We start from the raw sequence: 6,823 nt of genomic DNA on the forward strand, positions 1-6,823 counted from the left end.
AGCTTGGGCCCGCCAATTTGAGACAGCTTAGACGCCGTTTCACGATAGCCTGGGCCCGCCAATTCAAGACAACTTGGACACGCCGTTTCACGATGGCGTGGGTTCATTGATTGACGATAGCCTGGGCCCGCCAATTCAAGATAGCTTAGACGCCGTTTCATGATGGCGTGGGTTGTCGATTCACGATGGCTTGGGCCCGCCAATTTAAGACAGCTTAGACACGCCGTTTCACGATGGCGTGGGTACGTCCATTCACGATGGCTTGGGTCCGCCAATTTAAGACAGCTTAGACGCCGTTTCACAATATCCTGGGCCCGCCAATTCAAGACAGCCTGGCCCCCTGGTGATTGTTTGTTACACAGGGTGTTCATTTTTCCTGGACGTTTCAATACACTGTTCCGTAACCAATTGTTCTTTCTGTACATCATTTGTCCTTAACATATTAGGATGATGCACTCAATTGTGCACGGAACATACTCCCCCTCTTGGCCTTATGCAATATGCCAATACAAATTGGTCATTGAGGGGTAAACAAGGCTAACAACCAAGAAAGAATCGGGCAAGGAGCAGCAACTGGGAGGTAACTGATTATATGGTTATTATGGGTACCATGAAAGATGTGCAATTTTTTTATGAGGAAAGAATTCATGGCTTCTGTGAATTGATGAAACGTGATGACATGGAGGTGATGAGGTAGGGGGAAGAAAGGTTAGAATTATGAGTATCTCCCTATTTTTGCTGGACAGCTGATTGGTGATTTAAGAATTAAACTTTTGGTCATCTAAGTAATCTACCTGTTGGGAAACTACTTGATCCTTCTTTTGCTGATCTAGTAAAGGGTGTTACGGCCGGATTCCCCAGACGTCCGAGATGATTCTTAGCTAGGTAAATCACAATAACCGATGCTTAACACGATATATTGTTCGAAAATAGCGGTCACAAAAACGTCAGAAAAGTTTCCGCGTAGTTGCTCGATCCTAAAACTGGTTCACAAGTAATTTGGCGCGCGCAAGCTTTGATCAGCCCTAGCGGATGTTTTGGGCAACACATGTCGCGGGAAAGTTCAAATATCGTTGGTTCGTTTCAAAGGGATTTCTTTAGTTTTTTTTATAGTTCTTTTTTTTTACGAGAATGATTGCCGAGCTTCTGTGCTCACCCCTTGCCAGCTAGGAGGGAGGATATTTAATGGCATGTCCCCCGGGCTGTGTTACTGTGCTCGGTCCCTAATTCTCAGTTCCTTCCTTCTTCTACATCCCCATGTAGTCGAGATTATGCCCCCAATTGCTAAGGTTAGTGTTGGGATTTGCACTTTATGCTCTTACTCGCATCTAGTCATCACTCTAGTCAATTATAAAAACCATGCGTTTGTCGAATAAAACAACAGTTCTCCAACTCTCTCTGTCACATCAACTTGCCCTCCTAGCTAGCTCAATTTCCAACAGTTAGTCCTACTATCAACAGAGGTCTCTCCCAATCTGTTGTTGAAGGCGGAATTACCTTTTGATCTTCTAAGTCAATAGGCGTCATTTTATTGAGTTTAAGGTTATGTACTTGATCAATTTCCATGGCATTCAGAGGGTTACTTGCATTATATTCCTGCTCCGGGTGTATGAACTGGTTCCCATTGGGACCCGGACTGATTTGACCCAACACTTGGTAGAAGTCAGTGTTCCCTTTGCATCCCTCTAGGTGAGCTATGAATGTTCCTTGAAGGGTTCATTGCGTGGTTCCGTTCCCCGCACATTGGAGATACAGAGTAGCTAGCTGTGGGTGGTGGAGAAGGAAAGTGGCTGGATTGAGTTGCACTGCTGCCGGGTACTTCCCCACAATGTCCACCGCACAAACCTTCCTGTCAATTGATCGCCCAGCCAATAGGCTAGCAGCGCAATTGTCCTCAAACTGCTTTTGGAGTACGCTGATCCCACACAACCATACTCCTCCCAAGTGGATGCATTTGTTGACCTCTTCTTCTGACAGGCTTGAATAAAGAGTTACTTCTTTATTCATAACAAAGTAAGGCGGCAACCTCAACTGTGTGACTGTGCCTTGGGTCTCAATGCTGAACGGTAGGGTGTGAATCTTGGACAACTCTAGACTGTTTTGTGGATTTCGAATAGGGACATGAATCAGGATCACTATCATGTGTGGGTCGTTGAGTGTTCCATCCACCAGCCAGGGGTGAAAGGTCCTGACTTATTGAATTCCCGTGGTGAACGGAAACATGGAACTCCTGACCCAAGCACTAGGTAAAAATACCTTGATAGCTCTCAAAGGTGGAGAGCACCTAGCACAAGGGCTTAAATTTCGTAGACCTATCTTAAGGCCTCCGGTTACAACCCTAACCAAGGCATACGAGCAATAGTTTGAGCTTCCTTTATCAGGGCTTCAAACAATCATTAAATGACTAAGGATACAAATCGCTAGCTACCTCTACTCCCCAATGGTCCCAGATCAATCTCGGTTGTCTGGCATACCTGGGCTAATCTTCAAGGCTAACTATCCTGCAAAATGTGGTCACTATCCTAGTCTAAATGCGTCTATCAAAGTCGACCTCTACTCTAGAGTCTAACTACAGATTTCTGCTACAAGAGTGATGAACTTTAGATACAGTTGCATACAAGTCACTTGCTACCTCTACTCCCTACGATGCCAGCACGATCTCGGTCGTCTGGGCAATCTTGGCTACTCTTCAAGGCAAACTGTACAGTTCAATCTATTTTATTCTATTATATACATGGAATGACACTCTACCAATCAGCTGTCTTGCCCGGGTAATGAATGAGGGGGTAATTGCTTGGCCATGGAAGAGGGAAAACATACATGGACAGAAAATGGTTTGATCCTACTTTTGATGATGGTGATTCTTGCGTCTAACGGAGATCCACGGCGATGACGTCGGTTCGATGGGATTGAAGGTCCAGAATCGAATTGATGGAGTATAACTCAGAAGTTGCACCTGTACTCAGCTCCAGAGACTTTTCAACTCGTCTATGCTGGCTCACTGATGTATGCTATGCACTTCCCCAGGTCCTCTTGACTCTGCACGGCTTCCTGGGTCCCGACTCCAATCGTTGGCTTCCACTGTCCTTATTCAAAAAGGATCGATGCAACCTCCAGCACGTCTATCAAAATGTTCTCGTTCAACTACCAGCAAGAGCTTCAAGATGGGAGTTGTTTTCACTTTAATGTTCAATGGTGACTTCTTGGAGAGGTTCAAAGCAGACTTTTCTCCTCGAGAACCAAAATGGTGCCTCTGCTCTCCTCAAGCACGAAAATGTGACTTCTGTCCTCGACGAAGGGTGATGTGTGACTCTGCTCTCCTCGAGCGCGAAAATGTGACTGTTCGTTGATTTAACTTTTCCGTACGATGTTGGCTTCCGCCTCTTCCTCATGGAGGCTAAACGGATTGTCCCAGGGCCCTTGGTGGACGGCGACGGTTTCTTCAATGTCCAGGGTTGACCTCCTTTCGTCAGGCCAGTCACATTGGCCATCAAGGGGTTCCTCAGATTGCCGGCAATGGATTACCTCCGCCTCTTCTGTAAGGTGTGGCATGTGGGCCACATCTGACCACCACTGCGTCTAGACGGTAAAGGGTTGAAATTGGGCCGGAGCCACGTCCCAACGGGATATCCAGGAGGGATTGGTCGTCATTTGCCGTCAGGGGGCCGACATTTTGGTAACATCGATCATTGAGGATGAGATTGTTTGTTCAGATCCTCTTCCCCCTTCTCAAAATGATCACGAGAATATCGTTTTTGATGACCGAGGATTTCCTGTTTCTCCTCCCTTCAAACATGTAGCCGACATTACTCACCCATGGTTGTAGCTGGGCTGACCAGCCCCTCGGGTACTGGAGCTTTTCCTTAGTGATAGGAACGATGTAGAGATTAATTCACACTGAATCACAAAGCTCTTTGATACAACCGGTTCCAGCGACATTGTACATCTATGATCAAGGGCTGGAGGAGCTGGTTATGATGGATCACGACGTCAATACGAGCATTAGGCTGGCATTTGGTCGACATCTGACCAACAAACGGACTACATGATGGGCAATCCAACAACTTTGTGATTTTCCCAAGATAATAACATACATTATCTTAACATTTTGATAAAACCCGTTCTGAGAGCAATCATTCATCTTGTACATCATTTGTCCATATCATATTAGGATGATGTACTCGATTGTGGACGGAACATCTTCTTCCTCAGACAGGTCGGCGAGTTCCTCGTTGTCTGAAAGATGAATGCTTCCAGAGCCATTGAGTGCTGAAATGCATTCTGATTCAGAGAGATATTGCCCTCCCTCACAATAAGGCGAGGACGGGGGAATATTGGGGGAAGGGTTTGAACCCGCCCTTTCCTGCCCCATGCCTGGCGGCACCAAGCATCCGGCCGGCTCCATTGGTTGGGTCTCACCCTTAGGTTCGACGTTTTGGGGACTTGTTCCACTAGTTAAAGTAACACAAGGACTTATCTTGCTACCTAGCCCAAGCCCATCATGGTTGGGCTTGGGCATTTTTTCTTCGGGTGTCAACCCGGAGGGAGCAGTTTGATCCCGGTCTCGTTTCTTCTTGGCCCTTGATCCCAGGGGGCCGTGGGGCCGCCCTCCACCGGGGCCGCGGGTTTGAGAACTCATTGAGGGTGCTAGGCAGCCTAAAAGAATGGAAAATATTTTAGATTCGTAAGAGATCTTTTGTGCACGTGTTTCTCGTTCGAGTTAGTCAGGGTGACTTCACGGCGATCTTCTGGAACAGGGAAAAGGCGAATAGCGGCGACTTTTTCCGGATCAGCTTCGATGCTGTTCGGCGAAATCCGATAGCCAACAAATTGGATCGTCTCAGCCCCACCAATGGTACTCTTCTTTCCATTGACTGTCATCTCATATTGGACACATCGTTCCAAGATCTCACAAAATGTACGGCCTAGGTCACGGTACTCTTTGCGGCCAACAACCATGTCATCCACGATTTTTTGGACATCAAGACCGGACATCGCAACGTCCCCTCTATAAGAAAAAGAGTCACCAGTAAAGATAAATCCCATAGGTGAGCGCAAAAAAAAACGAAATTTTCCAAAGGGCCTAATAAAAGTCGTTAACTCTTGCGATTTCTTTTCTATGGGCATTTGCAATCCTTCTACAAGATCCAACTTCACAAAATACTTATCGGATGGTCGGAAACCCGAAATGGCTTGGACAGGGGTTTTGGTGGGATGGATTGAACGGATCACTTCAGTATTCAGGCGGGTCAAATCCACACACAACCTGATTCCACCATCCGACTTGGAGACCACAACCAGAGAATGACACCATGGGGTCGCAACATCACCCACTTCTTCAATGATCTTCATGGTACCATATCTTTGAGATTAGCCTTGACTAGCTCGAGCTGTGGGATCAGGATTTGATAGTCAGTATTGATAGCGAACGGTCTCTCATCATCCTTCAAGGTAATGACCATAGGATCACCGACTACAGGCCCACGCATTGGCTTGAGGCATGAATCATCAACAGCTTCTCTGTGTTTGGCTTAACAAATTGCATTAAATACCTTAGCATTAAGGACCTTCCAGTTCGGTCCCATCTTTTGTTGAGAGCAGTCGCAACATTTTGTTGTTCCTGATCTTTTCAAACGGCCGGTCTGAGTGTGTTGTGTTGTGTAAGTGGTCGCGTGGCTGCTTAAAGTAAGACACTTCTGTTCTTTTGCTTTCATTTCTTCCTATCTCTAGCAGTTTAGTCTGATATCTTTTATTTTCATGTTCATGTCGTATTTCACTTTTTTCGTCTATCAATATTTTTTTATCCCAATTCTAGGTTATTTCATGTATTTTTGGCTTAAGGAGTAGATCATTTTGTTTTTATTGTTTAGTTAGTTCATTTCATACACTTGTAAATGTAGGTGATTTTTCTTGTTGTTTACAATCAGTTTAGTTTCCTATTTTCAATACATAATTGGGTTCTAGAACCTTCTTTTGTTCGATTTCATTCCATTGATGTTAGCATGTTCCTGTAGTCGAGTTGGTGTATGTTGGCTGAGGCTAGCTGGCTGCCAAGAGTAGGTCATCGTAGTCGACCGACTCTTATCTCTTGCCCTCTGTTGGTAGCCCCAACCTAGCGAAATCACCTACTCTCTTCTTCTTGTCTGTCCCCAGGGAGTACGTTCCTCCTTGGTTTCCACCTAGCACGTTTGTTGTTTACCTGCTCTACAGCTGGTTCTCATTCACACGCGCTGGTTTCTCTCTTTGGTTCTCTTGGCTCTGTCTTCTTCTTCTTCTTCTTCTACTTTTTCATCTTTTATTTTCCTCTCGCTCATTTCTTACGGTTTTTCTCTTGAAATTGAGCGAAGCCTCCAGAATATTTTTTCCATATTTTGTTCAGGTCTCAGGTATTTTCATTTAGGATCCCTTAAGTAGCCTTGCTTTCAATAACCATGGAAGCTTTGTTGAGAACTTTCTGAAGGGGCTAGGAACTGTCGTGAGCTGGTTTTGGATGGGAAAACTCCGTCCACTATCAATAAGCCTTTCATTATGGAAGTCTTAATTGCTTGGGTTGGTCACACCCAGCCACTACTTGACTGTGGGATGAACCAATCAAGTGTAGGCAAAAGGGACACAAGCACTGACACTCTTGATTTGACAGAAATGCCCCTTGTAGTCAAAGAGGTCATAGAGGTCAAAGAGAGCATAGTAGAGAATGGTCTCGAAATTTGCGATGTCCATAAACGACAGAGATGCAAAAAGGGAGGCAAAGGGTGTAAACTGGCTCACCCAGAATGGTGTCCCAAACTTAGAGAGTTTGGCCTTCTCAAATTCAATGAGAAGG

General features: G+C 45.5%; 1 long non-coding RNA gene across 1 annotated transcript in view; it reads right to left on the bottom strand.

Annotated features, from left to right (window-relative positions):
- Positions 1-1,113: 1,113 nt before the first annotated feature.
- Positions 1,114-6,823, bottom strand: part of LOC131893601 (uncharacterized) — a 9,120-nt gene continuing 3,410 nt past the window's right edge. Inside the window, exon 2 of the long non-coding RNA XR_009374721.1 lies at positions 1,114-5,390. This is a non-coding gene — a long non-coding RNA (uncharacterized LOC131893601). The remainder of the gene's footprint in view (positions 5,391-6,823) is intronic.

Source organism: Tigriopus californicus, chromosome 2, assembly GCF_007210705.1.
Source record: "Tigriopus californicus strain San Diego chromosome 2, Tcal_SD_v2.1, whole genome shotgun sequence".
Lineage (NCBI taxonomy): Eukaryota > Metazoa > Arthropoda > Copepoda > Harpacticoida > Harpacticidae > Tigriopus > Tigriopus californicus.